The 20,077-nt window shown below is 35.0% G+C and overlaps 1 long non-coding RNA gene across 2 annotated transcripts in view; it reads right to left on the bottom strand.

Moving 5' to 3' along the window:
* Window positions 1–20,077, bottom strand: part of LOC148947945 (uncharacterized) — a 435,585-nt gene that overhangs the window by 6,146 nt on the left and 409,362 nt on the right. The window contains exon 1 of one of the 2 annotated variants that reach the window (XR_016142316.1): window positions 18,268–18,284. The exons of the other annotated variant lie outside the window; for it this stretch is intronic. This is a non-coding gene — a long non-coding RNA (uncharacterized LOC148947945). Of the gene's footprint in view, window positions 1–18,267; window positions 18,285–20,077 lie in introns of those variants that run through there. 2 annotated transcript variants of the gene reach the window in all.

Here is a 20,077-nt window from a genome sequence, read left to right on the forward strand (position 1 = left end):
AACAATGTCTTAATGCATAATGAAAATTGGAATGCCGTGTCGGGACATTATATCGGTTTTTTTTTTTTTAATTAAATTTTAGCATGACAAGTTTTTTTTTTTTTTTTAGAAAAATTACTAATAAATTTATTATATTGGAAAAACTGCCAAAATTTATCTAAAAAAAAAACATGTATATTACTTGAAATAGCGTAATGACCTGTTTACCTACTAGAAGAACCTGTTTGGCTATACGTCTGGGCAAAGTATAAGGTTCTAGTCTACTGGGGGGTTGCCCCTTCCTCATCCTCAATACCTCGCTCTTTACGCTAAAGTTTGACGTTTTGCTCCAAATATCTAAGAATGACTCCTGAAACACAGGGGCCATTTAATTTGAATAATAAGCTTTTTAAAAGTTCTAAAAATAACTTCAGCGTAAAGAGCGAGGCATTGATGAGAGGGAAATCCGCCTCATATAGGTAATAGTTTCTGTTTGTTTTAATGTTTCTTCTTACTTTCCGTTGAAAAAACTTTTTTTATTTACTTAATTAATTATTATTTTTTCAAATAACGCCACGAAATCCAGCTCCACCTCCGTGGAAAATTCCCACCCCCTTGGAAAGATCCTCTCACTTGACCCCTCCCCCGCAAGATAAGTCCTCCCCGAAGGATGTCTGTAGACTTCCCAATAGGCAATACTATATGTAAATAATGGTCAAAGCTAATAGCTTGCAGCCCTTCCTCGGGAGGCTATGGGGAGTCAATTATCCTTAAAGACATAATTACTACTATGATTTTTTAACTATGCTGAACAAAATGACTCAAAATTTTGGTCGGAAAACTTTGGCAAAAAAGGGGCGTGTGAGGGGGGCTAGCTGCCGTCCAATATTTTTGGTTACTTAATAAAGGGCACTCGAACTTTTGATCTCCGATCAAACAAGCCCTCTTCCTATCTTTTAGAATCAATTACCCCTGGGAAAAAAATCAATAAACACGCATTCGTGATCGTGCTTCTGGCAAAAAGTTCAAAATTCCGCATTTTTGTATATAGGAGCTTGAAACTTCTGCAGCAGAATTGTCTGATATACCAAATCTGACGGTGTGATTTCCATTAAGATCAATTACTGTTCTAAAGGTGTTTACTCCCTTTTTCAAAAATTGGGCAAAGGGAGCTCTCAATTGAAGTGATTGGGCAAAGGGACGTATTCAAAATATATAAAATTCTTGAGGCTTAATGTTACCTGTCAAGAGTCACGAGTCATGCCCAATAAAATCAGCAAATTTTGAATAATGTTTTGAAATAAAGAGGGAGGAGAGGCTCTTAAATCCAGACAAATTTAAGAGATTCTAAATATCCAGCCCCTGGCCTTAATAAAACCAAACGAAAAAGGTCCTTTCAGTTTTTTTCCGAAAAGACATCCTCTTGATACAAGATTCACAACCAATGCATAGAATTTAAAAGCCAATTTTAGACGCAAATCTTTGATTCTTTTTGGTGCTGGTGGCAAAAAAGGTAATCTAGTGGATCCTTTCAAGCTGTTTCGACTGCTAGTTTCAGTCAATTTTCTAGGGAGGGAAAAAATATCCTTGGGCAATGAAACCAAAACGATTGAGCAATGAATATCCTTGGGCAATTGAAAAGGGCAATAAAAACAAACGAAAAGGGCAATGGTTCTGAAACTTATTTACACACTATACCTCTTTTTACCCACAAAACATTTACCCTTTCTCAGTTATAAGTACTAAGTAAACTATAGCTAAAATATAAATATAATTGTCAATCCCAGAGTTAAAGATTTTTTTTTGATTTTGTTTGGCCGGTCTTGTAACCCCTTACAATTTTTTTTAGCAGTTTGAGAACCACTGCCCTAGAGTATGCTAATTTCCTAGGGAAGGAAAGGATACCCTTGGATATGCTTTGCAAAGGCACTTACAGTAGTAAGTTTAAATCAAATCAATTTCTCTTTCACGCCCCAAAAGGATTCATGCAAATAATTTCTTGGCACTGAACCCCTCTTAGACCGTTCACCAAACAAATCAAAACAGACATATAAAGTCCATTTTTTGGGAGGAGGGATCTTGCTCTTTTAATACTTTTTTCAGTGCATAAGACCCTCTTACACCACGAACTTCTCAGCATAAGTTCAGAAAAAATAACTAAAAAATTGCTGTCATTGAGATTCCTCATCCAATACCAATCTAACAAAATTTGGCTTTTACTTTAAATCCCGTTTTAGGGCAGCTCCAGCACAAATATTAGGATGAACATACTAGTCTTTGAGTTTTTAAAATTTCTGTAACCTTTATTAAAGGATGTAAGATAGTGTAAATTTGATCATTTGCAAGCCCCCTCCTTCTCAAATAAATCTTGCATCGTGAGCATCGTGATTGCTGAAAAGACAAGCTTCAATTGCCAAAAAATGGAATTACCAGAAAACTATACAAAAATATCCAAAGTGCTAATTTAAATATGAGAATTTGCCAGCGTGGACCAGCTTTAATTCTTCTCAAGTTTTCTTCTTCCAACAAAAGTTAAAATTGTGCCAGAAAGTCGTGCTGTAGTCCTTAAATTGAGAGGTTTTTCTGGAACAGGTTATTAGATTCTAATTCAGAGCCAATTTAAACGAAAATACTCTTTTGCACAAATTACGTTTAAATGATGTCTCACCTGTATGAAGTGTTTAAGCTTGTTCAGATACTCCAGTCAAGGCAAGCACTTCTTGGATACACCATCTTTTAAATAGTTTCTTTTAAATTATCAAGAAGAAGTCGCCAGAGTCCTTAGTAAGATCCTTGTCCCTTTCCATCTTCTCTCTAGATTAACAGCTCTTTCAAAGAAGAAAACACATCTATCAGTCCATATATATTGCGCAAAAAATGGCCACGTCCTTGGCTGTGCTGAAAAAGCTGCCGTCCCTCTAAGTAGACCCCATCATCCTACCCTTCTTAGCTGATCTGAAAATCCAGAGTTAGTGGATACCCATTCTAAGTCTAAATTTTGGCTTCAACTTTGGGTTTCTTGTGGACGACCCCGTTCGGGGGTAGTCAATTCAATTTGCCTGCTCACAAAAAGAAAATTCCCGAAGGAGCTAAAAGCTCACAGAAAAAGATGATTGATATCGAATATACACGGGCCGAAATTAATCCTTCTCTGCTTTGGCGTTTTCTGTCCTCTAAAAGCGATGAGTCTTTGTCCGCATCTGCTATCCCTGATTCTGAATGGTACGCGTACTATGGGTCAGAATTTTTGCCTCCTGACCCAGCCCTCAACGAAAGATACGAAGCTGAGTTGGACGACTTCTTAGATAGTTGTCCTCAGGGTGATAATGTTGTAACAGAGGGAGCTGTATGCAAGGCCATCTCTCACCTAAAACCTAAACAATCTTTCGGGATTGACGGGATCAGCGCACTCCATCTAAAAAGTGGTTGGCCCGCTCTCATTAGTCATGTAACTCTCCTGATGCAGATTATCCTCATTCAGGGCATTGTCCCAACCACTTCCTCAATTGGAGATCTTACACCATTTCCTGAAAAATGAAAAGTTACAAGGAAATGCTCCTTTTTCCGTTATAGCATAATTACTACTTCTCTTTGCAAGTTATTTGAAGTTTTATTCGTAGACGAGTTTGAGAAACTGTGTTGCAGTCCACCAAGACAATTCAGTTTCCAACGCAGCATTGGTTGTGTTGAAGCGCTCTATGTCGTTGCATATGCACTCCTGAATGCACACAAATCAAGAGAAATCCTAGCGATCGGGGGCTTAGACCTGCAGAGAGCGTTTGATTCATCGATTCATGCGCTTATGTTGATAAGTTCAGCTAAAAGAGGAGTGAACTCAAATATAATTTAGGCTTTCCGTGATCTTTACTCTCGCCTACGCGTGCGACTCAAGCTCCTTCCCGATAAAGGCCTTCCGCCAGCCCCACGGTCAAATTTGATACCACTCCATAAAGGTACCCGTGAGGGGGTAGTTTCATCCCCCAATTTCTTCAACAACTACATTATTGAGCCTCAAGACAGCTGTTCTTCATCATGCATTCTCAGTTAAATGAAACTCAGAGAGGAGAGAAAGTAACAAAATGAAAAATAAAATCAAAAAGGTGAAAAAACGAGGATTTTGTCAGCCAGTGGCGAAACCATGAAGATGAAAATAAAAGCAAATATTACGACAAGGACCTCCGCCAAGTCGTCCTCAGTGCTAAAAAAAAAAAAAAAAAAAAAAAAAATAAAAAAAAAAAAAAAAAAATCTAACCTTTCGAAGTTTACCTTTCAAAGACAGAACAGACACTGAATAAAAACCAGGCATGAATCAATAAAAATGAATTACCAAGATGATTGGGCAAGGATCTTTTGCCTTGCAATAGTTTTAGCTGGTCTACAATTTCGGTTTTCATTAAATATGCAAACTGGTTCTGTTAAGTTATTTCGGGTGAAATAATTGATTGAGTCCTTCAAGATTAAACTGTCGTAAATTGGGCTTAATGAAATATCTCCAGTATCTGTATTTATTGCTAAATTTTGGTTCATATATTTTTTTATCTCAATTACCTCTTTAAAAGTTTGTGGTACGCCATTTACAGTTGATATTAAAGTTGCCTCATCAAACAGAACTAGATGGGTCGGATTTACGAAAATATGCGAAGCCAATGCTGAATCAAAGTTGTCATTGTTATGTCTTAATCTCAGGGACTTATCTATTGAAATTTTGTGCTCATGCTAACGTTCACCTAGTTGTTGATGGGTCCTACCAAAGTAAAATTTTCCACAAGAGCACGGGATTCAGTAGACACAACTACCCATTGCAGCGTCATTTTTATCTTTTCCTGAGTTGAAAGTGTTCAACTTTTTACTCGGTTTTAAAAGAAACAGAAAGATTTTGTTTTTTAAAAAATTTTCCAAATTTATCGCCAAGTTTCGGGATGTATGGTAAAACGATGAAAGTTTTTTTCTCAATTGCCAGTGTAACTGAATCAAGAAGGACAAGCTCCCTAGTTTGTTCTTTTATCTTTTTTAATCGTCTATCTATTATATTTTCAATGAGTTTGATTGGGTAACCATTGCAGAAAAGTATATCCTTGACATAGTTTAATTCAGAATTTATATGATTACGGGAACAAATTTTTAAAACTCTGTCGACTAAAGAGATTATTACCCCTCTTTTCACAGAAGAGGGGTGATGGGAAGAGAAATGTAGATATCGATCATTATGAGTCGGCTTTTTATATATAGAGAATTCAAGGCTGGTAGATCTTATAATCAAAACATCCAAGACAGGCAGCTTACCTGAATCTTTGAGTTCCATTGTGTACTGGAGATTCGAATCATAAGAGTTCAAATGTGCCAAAAAATCTCTTAGAGAGTCTTGTCCATGTTCCCAAATAGAAACGATATCATCAACAAAACGAAACCAGATGGAGTGTTTTAAGTGGAAACTATTCAAAGCAGACTGTTCTATGAAATCCATGTAAAAATTTTTCCAAATAAGGAGACAAGACAGTGCCCATGGATAAGCCCATTATTTGAAGAAAAAATTTGTTTCGGAATTTAAAATACGAGGAGAACTTGTTGTATAGACGGACAAGGGTCATTATTGTATCAATTTCCAAAATTTTGTAATTCAACCAAGCTAAATTATCCTCTAGTTTTCTTTGTAAAGCCTGCTCACATTTATGGATATTGCATAAAGTGTACATAGAAACTGCATGAAAGCTAGATAAAACGGTATTTGCTGTTGTACTTTGATTTTTTAACTTCTCAACAAGATCCATGGAGTTTTTTATATAGGATTTCTGTGTGTTTAAAAGAGGCTTAAAAATGGTGGCTAAAAAGCTTCCTATACCCTGGAGAACTATAACATGCTACAATTGGACGTAACGGAATATCTTTCTTATGGATTTTAGGCAGACCATAAAATTTTTGGGCTGGACAACCTTTGGGATAAAATTTTCAGTATATTTGAAGGGTAATTAGTCTACAATCTATTAAAATTCCTCGTTCATTTCTCAACTTCTGTGTGTATTTTTCTATGGGATCAAATTTTATTTCTTTGTAAATATTTTTATCCATTAAAAGGGTGTTAACTTTTAATTCATAATCTGCAGAATTCATAACAACTGTGTTGCCCTTGTCCGCTTTCGTAATCACTGTTTTGTTGTCTTTTTTTTAAATTTCGGAGGATTTTAATTTCTTCCTTTGATTGAGCTGAAATTGACAAAGATGGCTTATAATCAAGAATAATCTTTGCAATTTCACCTCTGAGCAGGTCTGGATTTTCGACTTCCCAATGAGAGCTAAAAACAGCAGACTCCACGCCCCTAATAATTTCTGATGTATTTACGTGTGTGTGAGCCATTGAAAATTTTGGTCCTTTTGAAAGAATACTTAGTTCCTTGGATGTAAATACCTTAGAGGATAGATTTTCCAAAGGAGGACCAGGACAAAATCTAGGAAGGAAAATCCGTGTTTGTTGAAACTGTTGAAATTCCAGTTTTGAGAATTTTTCCGATAAACGAGTTTTTGCTAAATGGAATATGTGTCTGAAAGACCTATGTGAGATTTGTAAAATCTGGTGAAAATCTTGAGGGGACAAAATCTGATATAATAAGGATTTTATTTGGCAGATTTTATTTTTCCTTATTTGGCAAATTTTTACATGAATTTCATAGAACAGTCTGCTTTGAATAGTTTCCACTTAAAGCAAACCAGCTAAAATTGCAATATTCATGATCCAAAATAGTAAAATTTTCAGTAGTGGTGGTTTAGTAGTAGGCAGCAAAGCATATGTTTGTCCTCCCCTCCCCCCAAGACAAAAACTAATTCCAGTTCTGCATGAGAGTACAACTTTCAATTTCCCTTCTAATGAACATCTGAAACTTTCCATGGTAAATAAGGGGGAGGGGTTTTATCCCACAATACATTTTCTTTGGGGATGGAGGAAAAATTTCCTGCAAGGGAGGGAGAGTTTACCCAGGGTGAGTTTTTGGGGAAAAATTTTCCAGGGGAGGGATAACAGCTAGACCCAAAGTTTCTATAAGAGACTTTTATTTTCAAGTGAGTTTAATGAGAAACATGCAATTTTAACAGCATAAAGTAACTGCTTGAGCAGAATATACAATTTGGGATATATGTTTGACCAAAAGTGGGAAAGAAGGGATAGTAGATGAGAGAGCTTTTAGGAGTAATATAAGTATTTCAGAATCATTTTTTGCTAGTTTTCAGAATTTTAGGGTACTTGTCTCTGAGAAGGAAACAACTAAAACAAAACCTTGAACTCTTTCTTCAATTTGAAATAATTGGAAAGAAGCAAAAAAGCAGCTAATTCCAGGGGAAGCAAATTGCATGCATAAATACAATTTAAGGTATACTTTTTTACAATTTGAAAGAACTAATTGTTATTGGTACACCTCAATGAACAATATGGAATCATTTCAAAGTAGTTGACAAAACATATTGTGTTTCTTTAAGCCAACAAATATATAATATAATAAAAGTACCCACTACAAAATTTAAATTAACACTATATAATACCCAGAATGATTGTATTAATTAGATTATCAAGTTTTCTTCCATTATTATACATTTTTCAAAATTAATTTTAGTAAATTATGCAGTAATAAGCTAGCAGAGATAAATTTAAAACTGAGAAAATGACAAATTTAATGTAAGAGCTAGAAGGTATGACAGTGTTGATAAATCACGGAAATATTTGGTGCTAAAGCAGAACTAATCCTTCTCAGAATGAAATATGGTATTAGTGTACAGTCCAGTGTTAGTTCAAGTTCTTTATTAACCAATAAAAAATTTTTTTTGACAAAACTGTCAAATTAATTACCCACAGTGAGAATAACTCGTGTGTGGGTTTATATACACTCAACAATAAATAACTAATACTATCTCCAGATAACATAATAAAAAGATTGCTCTTCCACTCTCCATACGGTAACAACAAACAACAACCGCAAAAAAATCAAAGTAAACAAATAAATAAAATGAAATGAGGAACGTCCAACCCCAAAAATAAATCAAATTTATAATGACTGATTAAATGATTCATTAATCTAATTTTATATTAACCAACGATTTATTCAAATCTATAAAAATATGAAATTTATTCCAATTAAATATAATACTATGCCTTGGTGAAAAACGGGACCTTTCAGATTTTATTAAAGCCTGACAGACTACAGAACTGCCACGGGTCCAATATGTATGCAAAGCCAGATTATCATCCTGAAAAAAATTATTATGCAAATAAAAATACTCAGGCAAAAGACCTTGAACGTGTTTAATCATATAAAGAACAGAATGGAAAGAAGAGAAAAGATCCAGTGGAAGAATATTTAAAATTTTATACATACTTTTTGGTGACAATTTACCAGGGTAAGAAAACGGGCTAGGCAGGAAATTTTTCAATAGACGCAGAGCTTTATTTTGTTTCCTCTGAAGAGGAAGAATATTATTTTTAAAAGTATTCAAAAAAATTATTGGACAGTAATTTATATATGAATGCACTAGAGAATGATGAAGAGATTTCGGGGCAAAGAACGGCAGAACAAATTTCAGATGATACATCATTCCAGTATTTCTTGACAGTGTCATTCAAATATTAATTGCATGGCTTTTAAATGATAAACTTGAATCCATTATTATACCGAGATATTTAATATCATCAACTCTTTCAATTTCAATGGGTAGGCTTTGAATATTAATCATCATAATTTCTGGTGCTGTTTTCCCAGTACGAGAAAAGATGATGAATTTTGTCTTAGTACAATTAATAGTCAAATTATTTCTCAAAAACCATAAGATAAGCCTCGACAGCGCTGATTCCAACCTAAGCTTCACAGATCTAGAGTCGGGGCTGCTGACATCGCATGCCGTATCCTCGGAGAATAATATGTTAAGGTCAATCTCATTGATGGTCTTACTGATATCATTAACATAGATAAGAAAAAGGAGTAGACCCAACATAGAGCCTTTTGGGACTCCGACAGACTGAGATTGAGATATTGATGAGGAAGAAGTATCACCTCCGTCTACATACTGATTTCGGTTTTTTAGGTATGACATTACTAAGTCATTAACTGGGCCTCTTATGCCGCAGTTATCAAGTTTAGTATGCAATATTTTATGGGAAATCGTATCAAATGCCTTTTTAATGTCAATAAAAATTGTAGCAGGAATATTACCTTTGTCGAGGGCGTCATGAACAAACTGAGTCATTGCCATAATAGCATGCTCAGTAGAGTGAGACTTCCGGAACCCAAATTGCATCGGACTAAAAAATTCAGATCTCACTAGAAAGCTGACTATACGGTTATATAGGCACTTTTCAAGCAACTTCCCAAAAGTAGACAGGATCGAACTCGGCCGATAGTTTGTTGGGTTCTTCGGGTCTCCTCCTTTATACAAAGAGATAATTCTTGCAGACTTGAAACAAGAAGGAAATCTTCCGGTTTTAAAACAGAGGTTGAACACATGGGAAAGCGGGTTTACAATATTTTGTGCTATGCACTTAATAAGATTAGTCAATTACCCATCGGTCCCTTGCGAAGATCCATTCTTTAAAAGGTTTGTTGTAAGTAAAAGTTCATCTGGGGTTACAGGAGTAAGAAAAATGGAGCAATTGAGAGACAGGGGTAGATATGATTGAAAGTCCTCTCCAGTCTCATTATCCAGATGACGGGCCAGGTTGTTTCCAGCAGTTGACGCGGTTTCCTCGCCAATTTTTGCAAAGTGTATATTTAATGCATTGATAACTTCCACTTTCCCTGTAGCAAGTTTAGTTCCATCTTCAGATATTAATTCGTCGGGAAGATCATGGGTCTTATGCTTTCCTAAGCACTTATTAACTATTTCCCATGTCTTCTTGGGGGACCCTTCTGTTTCAACAAATGCTTCGGCGAAGTAATGACTTTTTGCTGCTCTTAAAATTTTTGTTAAATAATTTTTGTATCTGCGAAATTCAGCTAATTTAGCTTCATATGGATTCATTAAGTATGCCTTATATAATAGATTTTTATTTTTTATTGATACCAGCAATCCAGGAGATATCCAAGGCTTAATCGGGTTTATACTATTTCTTCTTGATATTTGACGGAAAGGGACAGCATTATTGAAACAACGTTTAAACTGATTCACAAAACATTCAGCAGCAAAATCAGGGTCCGAAGACTCTAAACAAGAAGAAAGTCACTTGAAGAAAGCAATACTTTAAGTTTACTTAAGGGGTTTCCATTAGTCATCCACATTATTTTTTTAGTAGGCCGATTAAACTCTGTAATCAAGTGAAAGTCGGTCACAACCATCAAATGGTCTGAAAAATCTTCAATAACCACATCACTAGACTTAAGTTCCAGATTCGTAAACAAATTATCAATAAGGGAAGCAGAATCTTTCGTTATTCTTGTTGGGACTCCATAAGCTGGTAAGAGACCACCAGATAAGCAAACTGATAACAAGTCAGCCCCGTCAGAAGATATTCCGTGGAAATTACCACTTGAATTATTAGAATTATATAAATCAATATTAAAGTCACCCATGAAAACTATTTTTGGATACTTTTTCGAGGCAATAAGCACAAAATCATCAAGAAGTTCCATGAATTTTGAAGCAGGAGAATTTGGAGGCCGGTAAAAAACACAACACAAAATTTTCATACAATTGACATTTATTTTAACTGCCAAAAATTCAAACGCCATTTCAAGATATAGGTGATCAAATTCACTCACCAGATCTGACTGAATTGTTGATTTAATGAAATAACCCAACCCTCCCTGTTTTTTATTAATCCGATTCTTATGAAAAAAAGTATAATCCTGTTTATTAATAAATGTCTTTGTCGAATCATTTAAAAATGTTTCACAAGAGGCGAACACATCTATATTATGATGAGAAATAAACAGGGATATTTGATCAAAAATATTTAGTAACCCGCGACAGTTCAAAAATGTCATTCTAAAATTAGAGCCTTTATTTAAAACATGGGTGGGGAGTAGATATTTATTTTTTGGGATAGAATGAACCATCATATCAAAAACATCGTCATCATTGCATAAATTCTCAAATATTTTACCTAAATCAAGGGGGTGCTCCTCAAAATTACGAATTCTATTATCCATTATCTCGATGCTGGGTATACTTATTGACAAAAAGTGAGTTACCAACCATACGGAGAGTTAAAGGAGATACAATTGTAACCAGAACTTCATCTGAAAGAGACAAACATAAACAAAAAACTAGAAACTTTATAACATGAAAACCTTATATAAGAAAAATCAGTAATAGTGTGTAGAAAAGTAAGTAAACTAAATATAAAAGTTTTTATGACAAAAAAAACACAGTGAGGAAAAAACACATAATACTCATTATAATAATTTTGTGAACGGGCCTCCGAAAATAAAATAATAATGATCCTCAAACGATCATATATTATCAACTTACTTAACAACAAGACCACCAAACACAAAATAACAAAATACTCCACAAAATCATATAAATCTAAACTCAGATTACTACTATCCAATTCAGTTATTGATCGGCTCTATCCCATATCACCGAACCATTTTTTTTTTATCTCAAGCCATACGTGGGTTCCTTTATTTTTCACCCAAGAAGCAACAATCATTCCAGACTCCTTCATCTCTTTTGCTTTAGTGAGGAATCCTGTGAGTAAAGTGTTAAGTGTTGGAGGAAGGTATGTACACATTCTTATTCCAGAGCCCTTAAGCTTAGATACGTTTTGCATAACTAAATACGCTTCAGCTTCATTCCTGAGCCTAATTAGCACTGGATTAACTGCCGGTTTACGTGTCTGACTTTGACTACGGCGTGTATTCGTTATATTAACAGTTTTTCCACCTAAGCGCTAACATTTATTAATTGACAAAGATGACTCAATTTTTAAGGTATTCTTAAGTAGATCTTTTACGTGAGCTTCAAGGGATTGTTTCGGATTGATATCTGTAGGTAAGCCGTGTATGATCAAGTTCGAACTTCTTTCTTTTACTTCAATTAGTAGCATTTGACGCTCGAGCAACGAGTTCTTCTGCTTTTGCTCTTCCAGTGATCTTTCTAATTCCGCTACTTTTCTATCTCTTTCTAAAGCCTCATTGTTTAACTCCTGTATTTCAGAAGACAAATTGTTTACTGCAGTTATTAAATCACCCTGCTTACTAAGTAGTCGGTCTAATTTTTCGTTTTGGAGCTCATTAGCTTGGTCGAACTTGACTTGAGATACTGGAATGTTCATTATATAATTTGGCGATATGCCCGAACAAAATTTTTTTTTTTTTAAACATCATTAAACGAGACTTACTCGCAAGGGGGGTGGTTGACTACCCCCCAAAAAATACAAAGAACGTGTTTTTGAAAGAAAAATTTCTGTTGAATCAATTACAGTTCAGGTATCCAGTCATTGCGTAATTTTAATCCTTTCAGTCACTCAAATGTTTTTCAATTAGGATAGCTATCTCTTTCATATTCTGGTCTTCAGAGTACAGGATCTAGATTCATACTGAATCTACTGATGAGAAGAAAACACTATTAAATTCTTAAAAAATACAAAAATACAAAATAGTTACTTTTATTATTCCAAAAAAAGCTTTGCTTTTCTTCAATCCTCAACCCTCCTTACTGTGCAAATTTAAAAACCAATTTGAGAATTTTTATTGCTTTTTTCTTATTTTTTTATTGTGTTGATACTGCTTCAACCTTACAATACCTAAATATATCATTAGTAAGTGCTTCATATTGCTTCATTTTAGTTTCTTCATCGCTTCTCCTGTTTTTTAGAATTAGTAATATTGCGCATGTAAAAACCACATTTTTAAATTTTACTAAGTTCCTTTGCTGCTTTTCTAAATCTGAATCAAATACTTTTTTAATGAATAGATATAAAATAAAAAACCCTGTTGATGTTTTGGAGAAAAAGCAAAAGAAATTTTTATCCAAATTAAATGTTTTTTCTCATAATTTATATAGAGCTGCACAAGAAGCTTAATTTATTTTATTTGATTTAATTTTTGAATTAAGTGTTAATTTGTGAAGTGTTAATTTTAAGTGTTAATTCATTATTTATTGAATGAAGTGTTAATTTGTGTGGTAATTTTGATTGAAGGCCTTTGTGTACTTGTTGTTATATAGTTTAAAATAATTTTATGGCCTGTTGATTAGCGGTTATTATCTTTATTTATTTTTTTTTTACTCTTCGTATTCAGAGGAAATAAAAAGTTTGAATTGAATTAACCCCCTAACTCTTGCTAATGTGCCAATATATAACCAAGCCCAATTAAATATTTCCCATGTATATTGTCATAGAGAACTTTTTTGTTTCAACCCAATACCCATAAACTGAATCGAAATTGACAAATTCAACAAACCAAAAATTAATGGAAAATATATAGTTTGGACTGTATGTTATTGTTCAAAGATTATGTTAAGATATAAAACAAATTTTCAGTATTTTCCAGCTTTTAATGTTCCTTTCATATTCTTGTGGCAATTTCTTCTCTTAAGCCCTGATTGTTAATTGAAATTCTTTATAATTTACTGGATGAGATTTTTCCTTCAAAATTTACAGCAGCTACTGGTGAACCATATTTCCTTTGTTTCTTCCATTTTATTCGTTCTTGAATATGATTTGGCCAGTTATTGTATCACTTTAATTGAAAAGCCTAGGACTATGAAGACCTTTAAGGGGGAGGGGAACCAGGGATTAATGGTCCAAAATAAAACTTGTCTCTCATTTGTTCCAACTTGTCACCTTCTGAAGAGAAGGTTATTCTAGACTTTTGCCTATTTTGAAAAACTAGGCCGGGAAGGAGTTGTAGTAAGTGTTTCCTTCTAAGTAGACCAAACCTTATTTCATCCTTATTCACTCAACCAAACTATCAAATTATAATAATTGTATTACCTGTTGAAAAGAAAAAACTTTGATTTCTAATAAAGTTACAATTTATTATAATTAAAAAATTATAAACTTAATAAAATTGTAATTAAAAACTTATAATTCAAGCAAGTTTTTACCTTTGTTTGGGGTTAATTTTTGGCCTTAGTTAATTGATTTAAGGTTTAATGTAGATTAGTCTTTAACCATGTTTTTGTTGTTGTTAGTGGTTGGATGCATTCAACCAATAAGTCATATGTGTTTGTATCACTCTAATTGTTCTATGCCTTTGTTAATCACTAGCTTGCTTGGGTTTCACTTCAGTCAATATTCACGAAACCTGATCATGTATCACCTATCTTGTTATTGGTAGGGGGTTATTCACCTGCAGCAAGTGTCTGTGTTGAAAAACAGGATTCAGAATAATGCAACTATGCTTTGTAAGACAGGAATTAAAGTGTATATACAACACAAAATAATACATTTTTCCATTATAAACTGTCATATACTTCCTGATATAGAAAGTAAATCAGATAAAATATTAAAAGATAAATATGGATTATAAAAACAAATAAAACTGAAAAAAAGGATTACTAAAATAAAATAATATTGGAGGGGGCATCATGGCCTGGAAGATTAAAATAATGTGGAGCCATCTACCATGCATCTTGCTAATTATAGGGGTTACTCACCAGCAACACCTGCCAGCAATTATAAACATGAACCAGAATGATGCAATTTACTATATCAAACAGCAATTATAACACTTATACAAGTCAATTATAATAAATGATACAAATAATATGGAGCCTGTCACCTAACTCAAAATATAAATAAATAAGGCAACTCTAAAACAGAAACATGCAGGAAAAACTTTATGAACCAAACCAGTAGTCTTAACCAAATTACTTAATAAGTTTGTACTTAGGCATTCATGCCACATTCAAGGAAAACAGTGGAGAGATAACTAGTCATTTGTCTGAGAAAGGGCTAACCTAGGTCTTTGTAGACTAATGATAGCAGCTTCTGGGCTAGGTATAGACTCCTAGCCCTTTTACATTTCCTTTCTGCTTTGCCAGGGAAGTTGGTAACTGCTGACAACATTGGAACCTTCTCTATTTAGGCTTTCAACTGATTTATTTAGGCTATGGACTGCATTCTGAAAATGTTTTGGTGCTAACTGAAAAAGCAGTTCACAAATAGATATAATAGCCTGAGTCAGATCAGAGATCTGCTTTGTAATACCTTCAAATACGGCCATGTACCTCATGTTGAATTCCTCAACAGGAGGTAGATTAGGAGTCAGTGGAGGGAAAGAATCTGTGTGCATTATGGGGATGTGTTTTATATTTTTAGGAAGTCCTTTCTTCAAGACCTCATCAGCAGTCCCCATGGGGACATTATTTGGTGAAAGGGTAAATTACAATTGCTTTCTTCTCCATGAATACTGGGCACTCCTTAGCATTAGCAGCATGGTTACCATTGCAGTTAAGGCACTTGAGTACCTGATCTTCCTTATCTGTTTTAGATTGGGGCCATTCATCAAAGGTGTGTTGTCCACCACAAAGTAGACATCTTCTGTCTCTATGGCAATTCAAAGCCATGTGGCCAAAACCTTGGCAATTGAAGCACTGTATTGCCCAGGGGATAAACTGCTTATCTGTATACCTTGTACCCCAAACAGAGATTTTCAGAGGGAAACTGAAAATCCTAATTAAAGGTGCAAACCAAAGGGATAACTGATGGGCTTAGGTTTTTAATGGACAATGTCACTTGTTGTATTCTGTCATCAACTTGGACCTGCTTGACAAAATCATCCAGATGGGTGACCTCCTCAGATGGGATAAATATAATGCCTTTTCTGTTTCTGATTAAAGCAGGGTTAGAGCAGTAAATTTTTACCAAATCATATTATTGACTTACAAATAAAGCAAACATACCGCTTGATGCCTTTTTTTTATGCTCTTTCCAAATATAATAATCAGTTTTGTTGGAAATGAATGTTACCCCCACCCCTATATATACCAATTCAGGTTATATATTTGCACATTCGGGGGGTGGGGGTAAATTTTAGTTCTGATGTACATGGGAGGTACGCCTAAACTTTACCCCCACCCCGGTAAGGTGCAAATGTATACCCTGAATTGGTATATATAGGGGTGGGGTAAAATTCATTTCAGACAAAAATGATTATTATATTTGGAAAGAGCATAAAAAAAGGCATTGAGTGGTATATTCACTTTATTTGTAAGTGAATTATATGATTTGGTAAAAATTTACTGTTAGAGCTAGGACCAGGTGCAAACTTTACCTTACATACATTTACTCCTATATCTGGAATAGAATGTATAGCAGCAGCTACTGTTTGGTTCAAATCTATTATGATAATGGAGCCATCTGGTCCAAGTCTTTCTAATATTGAACCAGAATGGCCCCTGTACTTATGATTTTGGAGATATTGAAGCAGTTTTTTGACAATAAGTGTTCTACTACCTAATGTCAACAACCTACTGGTCTCATTTGGACCTTCAACACCCAATGCCAAAATCCTTACACTAGAGTTATTGGGATCAGGGGTGACAGGACAGTAAATATTTACCAAATCATATTATTGACTTATGAATAAAGTGACCACTTGATGCCTTTTTTATGCTCTTTCCAAATATAATACTCATTTTTGTTGGAAATGAATTTTACTCCCACCCCTATATACCAATTCAGGGTCTATATTTGCACATTAGGGGGATGGGGGTAAAGTTTAAACTTACCTCCCATTTACATCAGAAATAAAATTTACCCCCACCCCCCCTAATGCGCAAATATATACCCTGATTTGATATATATAGGGGATACCACCAGATGGCTAATTTGACAGTGTATGTATATACAAATCTTTAAATTAGCCAACCAGTATTTTAAGCCTAGGAGTCCAGCTGGACATAAGGAAATATATTAAGAAAGCAATTCTTCTCCATAAGATGCAAAATAATCCTAGTCAACACATTTTGCAGGGCGAGAGCCTCCCTCTTCACTTCTTTCCTTGTTTTTCCAATTTTTCTAAGAAATTCATGAATTTCTTAGGACCTATATATTCCCAGAATATATACCCCCACCCCCCTAATGTTGAAATATATACCTAGGATTGCATCCTCAATCTAAATATAAAATCCATTTGCATCACAAATGAATTTTAATCCCATATTAGCCATATGGTGGATGTCCTATATATAAGGGTGGGGGTAAATTCATTTCTGACAAAAATAAGTATTATATTTGGAAAGAGCATAAAAAAAGGCATTGAGTGGTATATTCACTTTATTTGTAAGTCAATAATATGATTTGATAAATATTTACCAACAGGACTACTAACTGTCCTGTCAATCATCACAAATAAAATCCCAAAGGGTTAAAAATGAACAGGTAATACAACAAAATCAAATCACAAAAAGGAAGTAAATTGTCAAATAAATAAAACAAGTTGGCTACAAGCACAGGGGGGGGGGGATGGAAGCCCACAGTCAATAACAAATTAAGCTAGCAAAATAAATCAAAAGCAGGCACAGCACTAACCAAGGAGAACCAAAGGTCAATATATACCAAATCATATTATTGAGTTAGGACTAAAGTGAATACACCATTTGATGCCTTTTTTTATGCTGATTACAAATATAATAAGCATTTCTATCGGAAATGAATTTCAGCCCCCCCCCCCTATATATGCCAATTCAGGGTTAGGTTAGGCTAGGTATAGCCTATATGGGGGGGGGGCTGAAATTCATTTCTGATAGAAATGCTTATTATATTCATAATCAGTATAAAAAAGGCATTGAATGGTGCATTCACTTTATTTGAAACTCAATAATATGATTTGTTATATATTGACCACCTTTTTTTGTGCTGATTACGAATATAATAAGCATTTCTATCAGAAATTAATTTCAGCCCTCCCCCTATGTATGCCAATTCAGGGTTAGATTAGGTTAGGTATAGCCTATATAGGGGAAGGGGGGCTGAAATTCATTTCCGTCAGAAATGCTTATTATATTCGTAATCAGCATAAAAAAAGGCATCGAATGGTGCATTCACTTTATTCGAAACTCAATAATATGATTTGGTATATATTGACCGAACCAAATTGCATGCATAAATACAATTCAAGATAAACTATTTTACAATTTGAGAGTGATAATTGTTATTTGTACACCTTGAGGAACAATATGGACATTTTTCAAAATAGTTTACAAAACGAGTTGTTTCTTTAAGCCAACAAATATATAATATAATACAGGTGATACTATTATTTAGCAATCTATCTTGGCTTTTCTCTTTCTACAAATAGCCATGTCTTGATTTATCCTACTGCAAAATACTTGATTTTCAGTTCAAATGCCGTCGCGGGTAACCTTGCAGTGGGCCTTTTAATTTAGCTAGGATGAAAATGAAAACATCATTTGATGCTTTTTTTATGCTCTTCAATAATTATAGGCAGCGCGCTAGCGCTACCTAAGTAAAGAACGATGTGGCCACAATGTGTTTTTTTTTTTCTCCGACAGGCATTTCATATTGAAGGAGTTGTCGTAGCGACTTCCAAAAGGGCTCATTCAATTCGAAATTGGAGTGGATAGCGCCCTATTTAAAGAAAATATGTTTTTGTAGAGGAAAATCCCACAAAACCCTCGGGGCAAGGGTTTTAAGTTATGCCCTGAGGGCATATAAGGTTTTTATAGAAGGCATTCACGTAGAAACTCCAAAAAAGACTCATTCGATTGGAAATTTAAAGCGCTAGTGCCCTTTTTAATAGTAAAAAGTGATTGGAGGGCAACTAGTCCCCCACCCCCCACCCCCATCCTTCCCCCCCACACATCCAATCAAATTTTGAGATAGCCATTTTGTTCAACGTAATTGATTTCCAGATAGAAAATATGTTTTGAGGAGGACAGTCCCCCACAACCCTCAGGGCAAGGGTTTTAAGTTATGCCCTGGGGGCTTATAAGGTTTTTATAGAAGGCGTTGACGTAGAAACTTCAGAAAAGACTCATTCGGTTGGAAATTCAAAGGGCTAGTGCCGTTTTTAATAGTCGAAAGTGATTGGAGGGCAACTAGCACCCCCCCCAAGCCCATTTTTCTCCCAAACACATCCAATCAAAATTTTGAGATAGCCATTTTGTTCAGCATAGTTGATTTCCAGATAGAAAATATGTTTTTGAGGAGGACACTCCCCCACAATCCTCAGGTCAAGGGTTTTAAGTTATGCCCTGAGGGCATATAAGAATGATGCCGGCACACTGTGCTCTGTATTATTTTTTTATTTAGAGCAGGGGCACTTTAAATGGAAGGGGTCGTCGTAGAAACTTCAACAGGGCTAATTCGATTGGAAATTGAGAGTTCTAGTGCCTTTTTTGATAGTCGAAAGTGATTGGAGGGCAACTAGCCCCCCCCCCCACGCGTATCATTCCCCCAAACACATCCAATCAAAATTTTGAGATAGCCATTTTGTTCAGTGTAGTTTATTTCTAGATAGGAAATATGTTTTTGAGGAAGACACTCCCCCGCAACCCTCAGGGCAAGGGTTTTAAGTTATGCCCTGGGGGCATATAAGGTTTTTATAGAAGGCGTTGTTGTAAAAACTTCAAAACAGGCTCATTCGATTGGAAATTCGAAGGGCGAGTACTATTTTTAATAGTCGAAAGTGATTGGAGGGCAACTAGCACCCCCCCCCCAATACCCATCATTCTCCCAAACACATCCAATCAAAATTTTGAGACAGCCATTTTGTTCAGCGTAGTTGATTTCCAGATAGAAAATGTTTTTGAGGAGGACACTGCCCCACAACCCTCGGGCAAGGGTTTTAAGTTATGCCCTGAGGGTATATAAGAACGATGTTGGCACAATGTACTATTTATTATTTTTTTCCTTTAGAACTGGGCAATTCATATGGAAGGGGTCGTTGTAGAAACTTCAAAAGGGGCTCATTCGATTGGAAATTGAGAGTTCTAGTGCCCTTTTTAATAGTCGAAAGTGATTGGAGGGCAACTAGCCCCCCCACGCCCATCATTCCCCCAACCACATCCAATCAAAATTTTGAGATTGCTATTTTATTTAGCGTAGTTAATTTCCAGATAGATAATATGTTTTTGAGGAGGAGACTCCTCCACAACCCTCAGGACAAGGGTTCTAAGTTATGCCCTGGAGGAATATAAGTTTTTTATAGAA

The sequence above is a fragment of the Artemia sp. Qi Xiang Cuo genome, chromosome 10, assembly GCF_049724085.1.
Source record: "Artemia sp. Qi Xiang Cuo chromosome 10, ASM4972408v1, whole genome shotgun sequence".
NCBI classification, from domain to species: Eukaryota; Metazoa; Arthropoda; class Branchiopoda; order Anostraca; family Artemiidae; genus Artemia; species Artemia sp. Qi Xiang Cuo.